We start from the raw sequence: 17,285 nt of genomic DNA, 5'->3' as shown, positions 1-17,285 counted from the left end.
TGTTCTATGTTCTAAGACTGCCCGTAGATACGTACATGGGACATGTACGCAAGAAAAACCCCAGAAAAGGAAAGCGCCCCAACCCCCAACCGAACAGGCAGAACACACCCCCATGAATCCTGTGACCACACACCGCAGGGCCGCAGGAGAAGGAGAAGCAGACTTCCTTTACACAACCCCGTTAACCGTGACCCAATTACGGGATGCGTGTGGAAAAATTACACCATTCCTTCCCACTTCAGACCCCCACCAATTTTTCGCGAAAGTCAAACAACAAGCTACCATGTACGGCCTGGTCGAAAAGGAGCAAGTGAAGCTCACAGTTTTAAGCCTCGACCCTTCAGTCGTAGCAGCCCTTCCCGACCCACAGAATGTAGGAGGAGGCACACTCCAAGAGATGCACACAGCGATCCTTGATGCGATCGGCTTTAACAGAGGAGGCCACGTAGAAGGCCTAAATAAGTGAAGGCAAAAGAAGACAGAGCACCCCGCAGCGTTTGCTGGACGTTTGTGGAATCACTTTACCGCAGTTTTTGGAGAGTTAGCCCGCGCCCATTTGTCCCCAGATAATATGGCCAAATGGACCCGAATTCTAATCTCCCACGCCACTGACACAGGATGAAAAGCTTGCGCAAATTATGACCCCTGAGATGAGGCCCACAATGAAAAATGGGTTTTGAAGAGATTGTCCCGCACTTGGGAGCAATCAATTGCAGGCAAAACCGCATTTATAACACCCGATGACGAGCAGGCAGAAATTAACCCGGTTAAAGCACACCAGAACCCCGCATGGGTAAATGAGGGCAGGAACAGCCAACCCCAGCCCAAAGCTCAGGAATGTGACAACTGTGGACAGCTAGGACACTTTGCACGAGAGTGCAACGCGCCCCAGAAGCAGCAGAGAAACCAACAGATAGGCACCCTAAACAGGAATAGTGCAAAGCCGATCCATAGCGTTAGCGCCCGTTCAGAGAATGCAGACTGTTCAGTGAACGGCACCGACTGACGGTTTTCGGGCTCCCCAACTTGGGTCTGCGATACCCTTTGGGACAAGTCCGGTAGACCGGTAGTAGCAGGCAAGGTTCGGGGACAACACGTAGAATTTCTTTGGGACACAGGAGGGTCCCGCACCACACTCAATTCCTCCACGATGTTCCAGCGAGACACGTGGCCCACAACAGACACCATCACACTCAGCGGTTTTACAGGTCATTTACAACAGGGACACATCACAGCCCCTGTAGCAATACAGATGGTGAACATCACAACTAAGCACCCCGTAGTTTTAGTTGATCTGCCCCAGACAGCAGAACATATCCTTGGGATCGATTTCATGAGCTCCCATAACCTTTCTTTTGACCCAGTGAACAAGTGTGTCTGGAAAATGGCAAAGGCAGCACGAGCCCCCGCCACGCTCACAATAGGAGAGTACGTAAACAGGATTAGCTCAGTAGGAGACTTCTGGTTCGACCCTAGAGCCATTAGTGCAGATACACAGGTTAGGGCAGTCCTGCAGGAACATAAAGCAGCATTTGCACAGCACAAGCACGACTGTGGCAATTTGGCTGGCTTTGTGAACATTACAGGTCCCGACCCTAAACCCCAGAAGCAGTACGGATTTCCCCAGGAAGCAGAGGGAGAAATCTCCAAAGTAATAGAGAGTTTGTTGGATCAAGGTGTACTCAAATCAATAGCCTCCACAAACAACGCACCAATTTGGCCCGTCAGGAAACCGGATGGATCATGGCGACTGACAATTGATTACCGGGAACTGAACAAAGTAACCCCAGCAGCAGCCCCCACCATAGCCATGAGTCCTGAGACCATGTTCAAACAGGGTCTCCAGTCAAAAAAAATTTATGGTTTGGACATGAGTAACGACTTTTGGTCCATTCCATTGGCTAAAGCGTGCCAGTACAAATTCGCCTTTACATTCCAAGGGCAACAGTACACGTAGACGTGCCTTCCACAAAGCTTCCACAACTCCCCCTCCATTTTTCACCGACAGCTGGCAAATGGTTTAGCAAACTTTTCCCGCCCCGATTGTCTGGTCCAGTATGTAGACGACTTGTTACTACAGACAGACACAAAGGGAGAGCACATTTCGCTTCTCGCCGAGCTCCTACCACTCCTAAAAGAAATGGGTTGTGAAGTCAACCCCAAGAAGGCCCAGATTCTGAAAGAAAAAGTGATTTACTTGGGAACAGTGATCACTCATGGTAAATGCGAGATCGAGCAAAAGAGAATTGACTCGATCGTCAAATTGCCCCTTCCCCACAATGTCTCAGCTCTCCGGTCATTTTTAGGACTGGTTGGCTTCTGCCGAAACCATATTGACGGTTTTGCCACTAAAGCAGCGTCCCTTTCCGAACTTCTCAAGAAGCAGGCACCTTGGGAATGGCTTCCACAGCATACAGATGCCGTGGACGCTTTAAAAAGAGCACTCAGCACAGCCCCCGCACTACAGGTTCCGATTCACTTTCCCCATTCGCAATGGAAGTTGCGAGCACCGACCGAACCCTTTCGGCCGTGCTCCTCCAGGAATACCATGACCAGTTACGCCCCGTAGCATACGCCTCATGCATGGTAGACCCCGTGGAGCAAGGATTTTCTGCCTGTGAAAGGCACCTGCTCGCAGTTTTTTGGGCAGTGCAATACTTTGCCTACATTACAGGACTCAACCCCATCACCATCCTCACAGAACACACCCCGACACAGCTATTGTGAGACGGCCGACTTAAAGATGGCACAGTCAGACAAATCCGCGCAGCCCGTTGGACCCTTCTTTTACAGGGACGGGACATCATGGTAAAGAGAACCAAAACCCACACCTTCCTTGCCGATAATTTGCAATATGCAGGCACCCCTCATGAATGTGAGATCATCACCACTAAACAGAACACAGGCCCATTTACTCCCAAAACACCTCCCAGGAAAACAGGTATTACACCCCAGAGGCCCCAGCCCACAGACACGTGCGCACCCCTGAAGGTTTATGTGGATGGCTCCTCCTTGGTGTTAAATGGAAAGAGAATTACCGGTTGCGGTATATATGTAGAGGACGCGCAGGGACGCGCCCTAGATGAAATTTCCTTAAAGTTGCCAGGACACTTAGGCTCGCAGGCAGCAGAGCTGGCAGCAATTGCACACATTGTAGACCACCCAGACTCGTTCCCGACCCCAGCAGACATCTAGTCGGACAGCCTGTATGTCTGCAATAGTTTGACCGAGTTCCTACCACTCTGGGAAACAAGAGGATTTGTTTCCGCGGATGGTAAACCCCTACCCTCAGCCCCATTACTCCGCCATATCTTAGAGACAGCGAAGGATAGGAAATATGGAATAATTAAGGTTCGCAGTCATCACCGTTCTTCCCCCGTGGTAACGTTAAAGCAGACGCAGGCTCCAGGCATGGGTATTTTTGGAACCGCCCTAAGAGCACCCCAGTACACGCAGTTGAGGTCTCACAGCCCAACATTCAGCATTTAGCGAAGGCCCAGAAAGAGGACGAGAAACTCAGGGAAGTTTTAAAGGGAACCTTTCCAGCCCCATATGATAAATACAGAAACGCAATCACCACACACGACGGTGTGATTTTAAAGGATGGCATTTATATAGTTCCCAGCCAGGACAGGAACCAGATCATTTGTCAGTTCCATGACAATCATGGACACCAAGGAATTGAACCCACCCTAGCCCACCTCAGACCGCTCTGCTGGTGGCCTGATTTAAAAATCGATGTAACACACTACATAGAGAATTGCTTCATCTGTGCCCAGAACAATCCAGACAGATATGCGAAAAAGGCTCAACATAGTCATACCCGCCCCGTTAATGGACCCTGGACAAATCTCCAGATAGATTATATAGGACCCCGACCCCCGTGCAGAAATGGTTACAAATATGTGTTGGTGGTCATAGACACCTTCACAAAATGGGTGGAAGCATTTCCATCATGAAATAATATGGCGAAGACGACGGCTAAAATATTAACACACCACATCTTTACAAGATGGGGCCTCCCACGCAGTATAGAGTCCGATCAAGGCTCCCATTTCACCAGACGTGTAATGAAAAACGTCCTCACGATTTTTGGCATTAGACAAAAGTTCCATATCGCAGACCACCCCCAGTCAAGTGGTATTGTAGAACGAATGAATAGGACATTGAAAGCCACCCTCAGGAAGATGGTACAGCAGAATAACAGCACCTGGGATTCAGTTCTCCCATTTGCTTTAATGTTTTTAAGAAACACGGTATCTACATCCACAGGATACACCCCCCACACCCACATGACCAGACGGCCCATGAAAGGCACTGAGTATTTACTAGGACTGGATTTGGCCAGCCCCGCAGTCACAGCCCTCACGCATGAAAACGCGGTCACACAACTAGTACAGAACATAAAGGCAGCCCAACTCGCAGCAGCAGTGAGACTTGGAACCAGGAAGAAACAGAGCAAGGCTTGTTTCGACAAAACAGTACACGCCACAGAGTTTACAGTAGGGCAACACGTTTACAACCCCAGTTCATTCCTTTCCCCAAAATTTTCCGGACCGTACTCCATTTCGGACAAAGTCAGCCCCTCAGTATACAAAATAACCTATCCCAATGGTAAGTCTGCGTGGTTTCATATAAACCAGATCAAGGCTTACGGCTCACAGAATAACCACACACACCACATCCTGCTCGCAGCAGCAGACGATCACGCCCCGCCCACAGATGACATATTCCTACCCTCCCCCAACCACTCCAGCCCGTCCTCTGACACGACTTCAACTCCGCCCCCAGAGGCACAACTCCGCCTCTCCCTTCCTTCAACCAGCAGTGACAGCGACAGTGATAGCGATCACAATGACGATAGCCACAGCACACCACGGTACGACTATACCTCTGCACCAGGCCCCACTCCCAGCGAATCTGAGCATGATTCTACTGACCCATTTGAGATCACTTATATCAAAGCCCCTGACCCAGACCCACCGCCCGATGATTCTGGATTGAAGCATAGTAGCTCCAACCTCGACACACGATTCTGGCACCGAGACAATTCGTTCAGGCTCATCCGGAATGATGAGATGGACCCCAATTCGCCCCAAGCAGCTTTAGCACGGTTACTACAGTCAAGAGTTTGGCAGCCGGGAGAAGATGGTGACTTAGAGTCTGACTCCCACCAAACAAATCCCTTTGCGACCCTGCTCGCTATTGAGCAGTGAGGAGTCCAGGTGATGGAGAAAAAAGGAACCGATGGAGAGATATGGTGTCCTTTCTGATGGAACCTGCACCATGTTTGTTGAATGTTTGTTCGTTAGTGTTAACGTTAAGTGTTGTTCGTAAATTCGAAAGTTTTCACGGCCCCACGTCACCACTCCTTTAACGCCCCCCGGCTGTTAATGGAACAAGTTTGTCCCCAGACAATAGTTCAGGGGAAATAGCTTGTCGACACAACACGACTCAGAGATGCTCTCCTAAACAGTGGAGAAACGGCATTGGTCCCCGCCCTGCATGAGGGCCCCCTCTGGTCAGCTACGCTCGGGTAGAGCACAAACGGCATTGATCACCATCCTACCGGGGGATTCCATTCATTTCTTACCCGAATAAGCCCAAACCCACCCCATTTTGACTCATTACGTTCGAAATTCTTTTGTTTGGTTTTGGCAACCCTTAGGTATCTTCCCTGTGCTATTTACATCCTCAAACACTGGGATGGTAAATCACACAGGCTGCGAGACAGCTCGCAGTATGGCAGTATTTTCTCAGATGTCTTGTCCCAATATTCGGTTTAAAAAAAAAGAGGGAGTCACAGATGGTGACCAATTATAAAGGGAAATTGGCAGTAAAGGACAGACAGACAGACATGCAAGATCTTAAGCAAGATAATAACAGAAATTCTGCTTGTTTCACAGAACTCCGGAAACCCAGGAACCACAGAGGAAGACAAAGAGGAAGACCGACAAAGATGAAGACAGCCTTCGTGTTCACATGGATCCTAGCGGGATCCCTTCAGTTGCACGCGGATGCTACGCTACCCCCCGACCCCTACCACACAAGCCGTGAATGATTCTCACCCCTGCAATACACGGAACCCCGAGATAACTAGCCCAGCGACAGCTAGCAACACCCCGACCTGGTGTGATACGTTTATCACCTGGTACTCACTCTCATATGTAGTCGAAGCGCTCTTAGTGCTGACGATACTTTGCAGTGTCGTGCAAACGTTTAGAGTTAGTAAATGGCGAAAGAAAGCATATCGCTCTCGCACCCCGGTATACAGGTTTAGGTCCCCATTTTCGGATTTCATCAGACCCCCGAACCCATTGGGACGGATTAAAGTGCATCCATTTTGTTTTATGTATCCTGTGGAATAAAGAGATGTAAACCTCTGTGTCTGACTGCCAGGCCAGAGAAATGTGTGTGTTGCTATTTTGTACAGTTTAAGATGTATAGATTATTTTTGGATTGTTTGTATTTTTGGATTGTTTGAATGAGGATAGTTTATTGAGAATAGTTAGAGGTTCCAGTTTTTTATTTTTCTGTAATGCATGTATTAATGTCATAGCGCCCCGTAGAGTTTTATGATAATGAATATATTTAAAATGGTTTAGGTAAAATTGTTTTGCATAGGATAGGACAGTGTAGAGCCTAAGTATGGGTACCCTGGTTGGTCAGAGGATGAAGACGACATAGTAGTGTGATCCTTCTCGCTTAGCGTTGAGGATCACAAGGAGGCAATGTAGCCATCTGGGATGGCCACGTCCCGATTACAAAATGGACACTTGCAAAGAATGCAGGGAAAATTGGACAATGCTAAGAAACGAGCAGATGCAAGGTCTGTCTGTTGATTAGAACCTTAAACTCTCAGACAGGACAGGAACTGCGAAGCAACCTACATACTAATGAGCCATCTCCGGGGACAAAAGGGAAACATTTAGATAAACAATGTTACGGCAGACTCCCCGGCGCCAGAAGAGGCTAAGACAAAGCAGACCAACATCACTAGGACACGCCCAGCGATCACGGAACCACCCCTCTACTGGAGGAAGATCGATACGACTGATTGGGGAAAGACCCAATTAGTTGAGGCCAAGTTCAAGGCCCACCCAAAAGCGCGCAAAGCCCTTTTTAGTATAAACGATAGTCCCCAAGGGAGAATCTTCCTTCTTTGGCTTTGGCTCTCAGTGAAGAGAGAGACCAGCCTAGCAGCTACATCAGACCAAGTAAGTTCCAAGTCAACGCACGCTACGAGATAGACGCTCCTAGTTGTTACCCTGTAAACAGCTCAACCCAGCAGCTTCAGAACCGAGCAACGGCCATTGTTCCTCTGACTGAGTGGGCACCCGAAGCTAAGTATAGGCTTTAGTAATAGTGGTAGTTTAGTTTGTAGAGTTTATGCATGAGTAGATTTGACTGTGTGTAAATAAATGAGCATTGCTTTTGAACTTACTAACTGGTGTATTGAGTCATTAATCAGTATTTGGTTCTGAATCTTGTGGCGGTGTCGAAAGATACCTGGCGACTCTTGAGCAAACGTAATTAAACAGAGCCAAATTAAGAGCCAACCAAAGAGAGCAACAAGGATCCTTCACAAAATAAATGGGCTGGATTCTCATCGACGGGATGCTCCCCTTCTCCAGCAGCGCACTCACGCCCGCGGATTTCCCGACGGCGCGGAGGTGCCCACAATGGGAAACCCCATTGGCCGGCTGCCAAGACAGAGGATCCCGCTGCCGGAAGGGGACGCGCTGCACCAGGAAACGGGTGCGCAGAACGGCGAATCCCCCCCACCCCCAATGTGTTTCCTCGAAGCAGACAAAAGGAAGCACGGTAGCACAGGTGGATAGCACTGTGGCTTCACAGCGCCAGGGTCCCAGGTTCGATTCCCCGCTGGGTCGCTGTCTGTGCGGAGTCTGCACGTTCTCCCCGTGTCTGCGTGGGTTTCCTCCGGGTGCTCCGGTTTCCTCCCACAGTCCAAAGATGTGCAGGCTAGGTGGATTGGCCGTGATAAATTGCCCTCAGTGACCAAAAAGGTTAGGTGGGGCTTATGGGTGACGGGGATAGGGCGGAAGTGAGTGCTTAAGTGGGTCGGTGCAGGCTCGATGGGCCGAATGGCCTCCTTCTGCACTGTATGTTCATTGAAGCTAAGAGGAAGCCACCTCACGTATTCTTTTCTCCGAGAAATATTGCGAATTGAAGTTGAAAATGGGACGTTCTTACGAGCAACTGAAGACAAAAGCGGAAGAACGTGAGACATGGAGAAATGAGCAGAAGACCCCCCCCCCCATTAAGCAGTTGACCATGACAATCACTGCTCCGAAGGACCTGCGCATTTTATGGCATTCAAGATGCTTTAAAAATGCACGTTGCTGTGTGACTCTTATCATGGGACTGTCCCTTTAAGAAATGTTTTTGTCTTATCACATGGCTTCAGTGATGTCATTGTGTGGGTGGAGCTGGGCTGTGGCCCTGTGAGATTTTACTTCCGCTTTGAGTTTGGACTGGGTTTGAGCTGCACAGGTCGAAATGAAGGGTTTCTCTATCTTCATGTTAAAAGCTGTTTCCAGACTGCTTGGTAACTAAATAGAGATAAATTGCTTTGTGGAAGGAATTCAAACCTGCTGTGTGGAAAGAAAAGAAGAGCATCCATACCAAGTCTCGAGTGCTGTGTGCTGGGCCATACCTTTAAAAAGGGGGTGCTGGTCTTTATTTGGATCTTGTTATTAAATTGGAACAGTTAAGAGGGAATTCATTAAGGGTTATACGTAGATTACTGTAGCTGTGTGGCGTATTTCTGTTTGTTGTTGATAAAAATGTGTGTGTTTATAAAAATGTTAACTAAATTCATAGAATAAAGTTTGTTTTTTAATTAAAAGCGCATAAGACCTCTGTTGAATAACCCCTGAAAGTCAGCCCCTTGTGCTCATCCGAACCAAAATCAACAAACAGTTGTAGGTCAGGTGAACTCCTCCGTGATATACTTTGAAGTTTTCTAAACCCTGGCCCGTAGCGCTCTGCAGCCCCGCTGCGTTACCCTGATCCATTCTGAATATCTTCCTTTTAAAAATCCATTCTCTGGATATGGGCGTTGTGGGCAAGGCCAGCCTTAATAGTTGGTGGTGGGCCTCCTCATTCTGCTGCGGTCCCATGTCCGGGGGAGTTTGACACAAGTCAGCAGCTTGTTAACGACAGACAGGACGGACAGTGTGGGACAACCGGTTTCCGTCCCGACAGTAAAGAATCAATTGGGTGCCCATGACAATCCGATAGCTTCATGGATATTTTCGCTAATCCCAAAGTTCACAAAAAATGAATTGAGTTTCTCCAGCTCTCATGGTGGGCTATGAGCTCACACTGTGTGATGTTGTCAAAGGTTATGAATTACTTGTTCAGTAACATATACTACTGTATCCATGGATAAATATGAATTCATATTAGGAGGCAATTATCGTGCAGATTTACACTGGATTCTTTACTTGGGTTACTTATTTCTTGAATAAGAAATTATTTCAGATATTTTCTCTTCCATTTATCACCCTTTGGCCTAGAGGAAGAGGTTTCTGGACAATCTACCGGTAACTCACTACCAGTTACAACCAGGACTCTTGTTCTCTACTTCTATTCAAATAGTGGCCATCTAAGAGCTTCTTTCTGCCACACCAGTTGCGGATGGGCACCGCAATCTGAACAGGCCACCCTGAGCAGGTCACATTCAGCAGCTTCCCAAGGGGCTTGCGGTGGGGGTCCCACCTGATTAGCAATCCTGTGGCCCACAGAGAGAGTCCGCAGTGTCTCTCCACCATTCACCCACCCCAGGAAAAAACTCTGCCATCATCAGGGCCTGCCTGATTGGCAACAGTGAGTCTGATCCACTGCATCTGGTAATAATAGGAAACAAAGAAATAGCAGACAAACTGAATAGTGACTTTCATAGAATCATAGAATTTACAGTGCAGAAGGAGGCCATTCGGCCCATTGAGTCTGCACCGACTCTTTGAAAGAGAACCCCTCCACCCTATCCCCATAACCCTGTAACCTCACCCAACACTAAGGGCAATTTTGGACACTAAGGGCAATTTAGAATGGCCAATCCACCTAACCCGCACATCTTTGGACTGTGGAAGGAAACCGGAGCCCCCGGAGGAAACCCACGCAGGAGAATGTGCAGACTCTGCACAGGCAGTGACCCAAGCCGGGAATCGAACCTGGGACCCTGGAGCTGTGAAGCAATTGTGCTAACCACTATGCTACCATGCTGCCTTTACATCAGTCCTCACGGTGGAAGACACCAGTGGGATGCCAGAGCTCCAGGAGAATCAGGGGGCAGAGGTGAGTGCAGTGACCATCACTAAGTAGAAGGTTCTGGGGAAACTGAAAGGTCTGAAGGTGGATAAGTCACCTGGACCGGATGGACTACACCCCAGGGTTCTGAAAGAGATAGCTGAGGAGATTGTGGAGGCATTGATAGTGATCTTTCAGGAATCACTGGAGGCAGGAAGGGTCCCAAAGACTGGAAAGTGGCTAATGTAACACCCCTGTTTAAGAAGGGAGGGAGGCAGAAGCCGGGAAAGTATAGGCCGGTTAGCCTGACTTCGGTTATTGGTAAGATTTTAGAGTCTATTATTAAAGATGAGATCGCGGAGGACTTGGAAGTGCATGGTAAAATAGGACTGAGTCAGCACGGCTTCGTCAAGGGGAGGTCATGTCTGACAAATCTGTTAGAGTTCTTTGAGGAAGTAACAAGGAAGGTAGACAAAGGAGAACCAGTGGACGTGATTTATTTAGATTTCCAGAAGGCCTTTGACAAGGTGCCGCACAGGAGATTGTTAAGAGTCCATGGTGTCAAGGGTAGGATCCTGGCATGGATAGAGGATTGGCTGACTGGCAGAAGGCAGAGAGTGGGGATAAAGGGGTCTTTTTCAGGATGGCAGCCGGTGACTAGTGGTGTGCCTCAGGGGTCTGTGCTGGGACCACAACTTTTCACAATATACATTAATGATCTGGAAGAAGGTACTGAAGGCCTGTTGCAAAGTTTGCAGCGTGAACAAAGATCTGTAGAGGGACAGGTAGTATTGAGGAAGCAAGGGGGCTGCAGAAGGACTTGGACAAGCTAGGAGAGTGGGCAATGAAGTGGCAGATGGAATACAATGTGGGAAAGTGTGAGGTTATGCACTTTGGAAGGAGGAATTTAGGCATAGACTATTTTCTAAATGGGGAAATGCTTCGGAAAGCAGAAGTACAAAGGGACTTGGGAGTCCTTGTTCACGATTCTCTTAAGGTTAACGTGCAGGTTCAGTCGACAGTTAGGAAGGCAAATACAATGTTAACATTCTTGTCGAGAGGGCTAGAATACAAGACCAGTGATGTCCTTCTGAGGTTGTATAAGGCTCTGGTAAGACCCCATTTGGAGTATTGTGAGCAGTACGTGGAGAGCGGACGTGGAGAGGATGTTTCCACTTGCAGGCACAACTAGAAGCAGAGGGCACAATCTCAGACTAAAGGGACGATCCTTTAAAACAGAGATGAGGAGGCATTTCTTCAGCCAGAGGGTGGTGAATCTGTGGAACTCTTTGCCGCAGAAGGCTGTGGAGGCCAAATCACGGAGTGTCTTGAAGACAGAGAGAGATAGGTTCTTGATTAATAAGGGGATCAGGGGTTATGGGGAGAAGGCAGGAGAATGGGGATGAGAAAAATATCAGCTATGATTGAATGGCGGAGCAGACTCGATGGGCCGAGTGGCCTAATTCTGCTCCTATATCTTATGGTCTTGGTCTCGTGGCTGCTCAGTCATTGTCGGTCTGGGAACTGCTGCAGTTCCAGCAGTGGGCACCACTCTTGGTGGCGCTAATGCACCTGAACAGCTTCCTACCCTTGGAATGACCGGCATTGCTCGGAGGTGGGAGGTCATCAGGATGGAAGCTTTGAATTCAGGCGACTGACTGCCTGAACCATCAGAAGTTGGCTGGTGGCTTTCAGGGCAGGTGGGGGCACAGCCCTCTGGAACTTTTTGAAATCCCGACCTTTGCTTCGATGAACCCTCCCAGCTGTCTGCACTCCTCCATTTCCGGCCTCCAGCGCGGCCTCAATGTTAATTATCCCAACACTAGCCGCTGTGCCTTGACCGCAAACTTCGGAATTCTCTCTCCAAAACTGTTCTGCGCTCTGCCTCACCCTCCTCCTTAAAGATGCTCTTTAAAACTCTGCGATCAATCTTTTGGTCACCCGCCCCAATGTGACTCACTGTCAAATGTTGTTTGCTCCAGTGAAGCAACGTGGTATGTTTTCCGATGTTAAGAGAGGGCGGTGGCTGGGGGGTGGGGGTAGGGGTGTTGCGCACAGCAATGGGAAGGCAGTGGTGTACTGGTATTGTCACTGGGCTAATGAGGTCCAATCTAATGTATTGGGACTCGGTTGCAACTCCCAATTCTGGATTTGAGAGACAATCTCAGAACTGGCAGTCATGAAGTTAGTGCTGATTTTCTTTTGCATAAACCCATTTGGTTCATGAACCATCCTCCAGGGGAGGAAATCTCCTGTCCTTGCCTGGTCTGGCCCACATTTGAATCCAGGCCCTCAGAAACGTGGTTGACTCCTAATGCCCTCTGAAAGGGTCTAGCAAGTTAATGAGTTCTCGGGCAATTAGGACTGGGCATCAAATGCTTGCCTTGCCAGCGACGGCCACATCCGATTAAATATTTTTTTAAAATGTAAGTTTTTGTTTTATTGGCACACCATTGGGTTCATATATCCTTGCTGGCATTTTGTAGACTCAATACTGGGCAGGCGGAATGGGTTTCAAGTTGTGATGATATGTGAACTATCATCTGTGTATATAAATATAATAACCAAACCATGTGTAAACATTGTGGCTGGTTGGGATTCTACACTAAATTTAAAAAAATTGAGCATTGGTAACTAATTAAACATAATTACTTAATTATAATTTAGAGGGATATCTAAGCCAGAGATCGGAGAGTACTGTATTTAGCTTTCGCATTTCTATTAGAAATCTAGTGCTAGGAAACAGATAGTTAACAGTAACTCTGAAATTTAAAAAAAAAAAAATTCAAAAAAATAATTTAAATTTTAAATTTAATTAATTGACGCAATGTCAGTTAGAGGGGTGCTGTGCTCTGACTGTGAGATGTGGCAGGTCCGGGAGGCTTCCAGCGTCCCGGATGGCTTCATCTGCAGAAAGTGCACCCAACTGGAGCTCCTCACAGACCGCATGGTTCGGTTGGAGCAGCAATTGGATGCACTTAGGAGCATGCAGGTGGCGGAAAGCATCATAGATCGCAGTTATGTAAGTGTGGTCACACCCAAGGTGCAGGCAGAGAAATGGGTGACCACCAGAAAGGGCAGGCAGTCAGTGCAGGAATCCCCTGTGGTTGTCCCCCTCTCAAACAGATATACCCCTTTGGATACTGTCGGGGGGGATAGCCTATCAGGGGAAAACAGCAGCAGCCAGAGCAGTGGCACCACGGCTGGCTCTGATGTTCAGAAGGGAGGGTCAAAGCGCAGAAGAGTAATAGTAATAGGGGACTCTATAGTCAGGGGCACAGATAGGCGCTTCTGTGGATGTGAAAGAGACTCCAGGATGGTATGTTGCCTCCCTGGTGCCAGGGTCCAGGATGTCTCCGAACGGGTAGACGGCATCCTGAAGGGGGAGGGCAAACAGGCAGAGGTCGTTGTACATATTGGTACTAACGACATAGGCAGGAAGGGGCATGAGGTCCTGCAGCAGGAGTTCAGGGAGCTAGGCAGAAAGTTAAAAGACAGGACCTCGAGGGTTGTAATCTCGGGATTACTCCCTGTGCCACGTGCCAGTGAGGCTAGAAATAGGAAGATAGAGCAGCTAAACACGTGGCTAAACAGCTGGTGTAGAAGGGAGGGTTTCCATTATCTGGACCACTGGGAGCTCTTCCGGGGCAGGTGTGACCTGTATAAGAAGGACGGGTTGCATCTAAACCGGAGAGGCATAAATATCCTGGCCGCGAGGTTTGCTAGTGTCACACGGGAGGGTTTAAACTAGTATGGCAGGGGGGTGGGCACGGGAGCAATAGGTCAGAAGGTGAGTGCATTGAGGGAGAACTAGGAAATAGGGACAGTGTGGCTCTGAGGCAGAGCAGACAGGGAGAAGTTGCTGAACACAGCGGGTCTGGTGGCCTGAAGTGCATATGTTTTAATGCAAGAAGTATTACGGGTAAGGCAGATGAACTTAGAGCTTGGATTAGTACTTGGAACTATGATGTTGTTGCCATTACAGAGACCTGGTTGAGGGAAGGGCAGGATTGGCAGCTAAACGTTCCAGGATTTAGATGTTTCAGGCGGGATAGAGGGGGATGTAAAAAGGGAGGCGGAGTTGCGCTACTGGTTCGGGAGAATATCACAGCTGTACTGCGAGAGGACACCTCAGAGGGCAGTGAGGCTATATGGGTAGAGATCAGGAATAAGAAGGGTGCAGTCACAATGTTGGGGGTTTACTACAGGCCTCCCAACAGCCAGCGGGAGACAGAGGAGCAGATAGGTAGACAGATTTTGGAAAAGAGTAAAAACAACAGGGTTGTGGTGATGGGAGACTTCAACTTCCCCAATATTGACTGGGACTCACTTTGTGCCAGGGGCTTAGACGGGGCGGAATTTGTAAGGAGCATCCAGGAGGGCTTCTTAAAACAATATGTAGACAGTCCAACTAGGGAAGGGGCGGCACTGGACCTGGTATTGGGGAATGAGCCCGGCCAGGTGGTAGATGTTTCAGTAGGTGAAACATTTCGGTAACAGTGACCACAATTCAGTAAGTTTTAAAGTACTGGTGGGCAAGGATAAGAGTGGTCCTAGGATGAATGTGCTAAATTGGGGGGAGGCTAATTATAACAATATTAGGCGGGAACTGAAGAACATAGATTGGGGGCGGATGTTTGAGGGCAAATCAACATCTGACATGTGGGAGGCTTTCAAGTGGCAGTTGAAAGGAATTCAGGACCGGCATGTTCCTGTGAGGAAGAAGGATAAATACGGCAATTTTCGGGAACCTTGGATGACGAGAGATATTGTAGGCCTCATCAAAAAGAAAAAGGAGGCATTTGTCAGGGCTAAAAGGTTGGGTACAGACGAAGCCTGCGTGGAATATAAGGAAAGTAGGAAGGAACTTAAGCAAAGAGTCAGGAGGGCTAGAAGGGGTCACGAAAAGTCATTGGCAAATAGGGTTAAGGAAAATCCCAAGGCTTTTTACACGTACATAAAAAGCAAGAGGGTAGCCAGGGAAAGGGTTGGCCCACTGAAGGATAGGCAAGGGAATCTATGTGTGGAGCCAGAGGAAATGGGCGAGGTACTAAATGAATACTTTGCATCAGTATTCACCAAAGAGAAGAAATTGGTAGATGTTGAGTCTGGAGAAGGGTGTGTAGATAGCCTGGGTCACATTGAGATCCAAAAAGACGAGGTGTTGGGTGTCTTAAAAAATATTAAGGTAGATAAGTCCCCAGGGCCTGATGGGATCTACCCCAGAATACTGAAGGAGGCTGGAGAGGAAATTGCTGAGGCCTTGACAGAAATCTTTGGATCCTCACTGTCTTCAGGGGATGTCCCGGAGGAATGGAGAATAGCCAATGTTGTTCCTCTGTTTAAGTAGGGTAGCAAGGATAATCCCGGGAACTACAGGCCGGTGAGACTTACTTCAGTGGTAGGGAAATTACTGGAGAGAATTCTTCGAGACAGGATCTACTCCCATTTGGAAGCAAATGGACGTATTAGTGAGAGGCAGCACGGTTTTGTGCAGGGGAGGTCGTGTCTCACTAACTTGATAGAGTTTTTCGAGGAGGTCACTAAGATGATTGATGCAGGTAGGGCAGTGGATGTTGTCTATATGGACTTCAGTAAGGCCTTTGACAAGGTCCCTCATGGTAGACTAGTACAAAAGGTGAAGTCACACGGGATCCCAGGGGTGAGCTGGCAAGGTGGATACAGAACTGGCTAGGCCATAGAAGGCAGAGAGTAGCAATGGAAGGATGCTTTTCTCATTGGAGGGCTGTGACCAGTGGTGTTCCACAGGGATCAGTGCTGGGACCTTTGCTCTTTGTAGTATATATAAATGATTTGGAGGAAAATGTAACTGGTCTGATTAGTAAGTTTGCAGACGACACAAAGGTTGGTGGAATTGCGGATAGCGATGAGGACTGTCAGAGGATACAGCAGGATTTAGATTGTTTGGGGACTTGGGCGGAGAGATGGCAGATGGAGTTTAATCCGGACAAATGTGAGGTAATGCATTTTGGAAGGTCTAATGCAGGTAGGGAATATACAGTGAATGGTAGAACCCTCAAGAGTATTGAAAGTCAAAGAGATCTAGGAGTACAGGTCCACAGGTCATTGAAAGGGGCAACACAGGTGGAGAAGGTAGTCAAGAAGGCATACGGCATGCTTGCCTTCATTGGCCGGGGCATTGAGTATAAGAATTGGCAAGTCATGTTGCAGCTGTATAGAACCTTAGTTAGGCCACACCTGGAGTATAGTGTTCAATTCTGGTCGCCACACTACCAGAAGGATGTGGAGGCTTTAGAGAGGGTGCAGAAGAGATTTACCAGAATGTTGCCTGGTATGGAGGGCATTAGCTATGAAGAGCGGCTGAATAAACTCGGTTTGTTCTCACTGGAACGAAGGAGGTTGAGGGGAGACCTGATAGAGGTATACAAAATTATGAGGGGCATAGACAGAGTGGATAGTCAGAGGCTTTTCCCCAGGGTAGAGGGGTCAATTACTAGGGGGCATAGGTTTAAGGTGAGAGGGGCAAGGTTTAGAGTAGATGTACGAGGCAAGTTTTTTACGCAGAGGTTAGTGGGTGCCTGGAACTCGCTACCGGAGGAGGTGGTGGAAGCAGGGACGATAGTGACATTTAAGGGGCATCTTGACAAATACATGAATAGGATGGGAATAGAGGGATACGGACCCAGGAAGTGTAGAAGATTGTAGTTTAGTCGGGCAGCATGGTCGGCACGGGCTTGGAGGGCCGAAGGGCCTGTTCCTGTGCTGTACATTTATTTGTTCTTTGTTTATTAGTGCCTGTATGCATAGATTAGTGTTCTAGCATCCGACCACAGGTGGCGTGGCGACAGGAGAACGTCACTGGGAGACACCCACATGTGTGACACAGAACCTGGACACAGTCGCATATCGAGCAGCTCCTGAGTCAACAGTAATTAATAATAATCGATCATAGTTGTTTGTATTTAGCCGTCGTCTCCAACCGTAATCTTAGTAGACATCATAGAAACCTTTTGTGTTTTAGTTAATTA

Source organism: Scyliorhinus torazame, chromosome 1 (genome assembly GCF_047496885.1).
Source record: "Scyliorhinus torazame isolate Kashiwa2021f chromosome 1, sScyTor2.1, whole genome shotgun sequence".
Taxonomy (NCBI): Eukaryota; Metazoa; Chordata; class Chondrichthyes; order Carcharhiniformes; family Scyliorhinidae; genus Scyliorhinus; species Scyliorhinus torazame.
Note: the sequence above shows the minus strand (reverse complement) of the source record.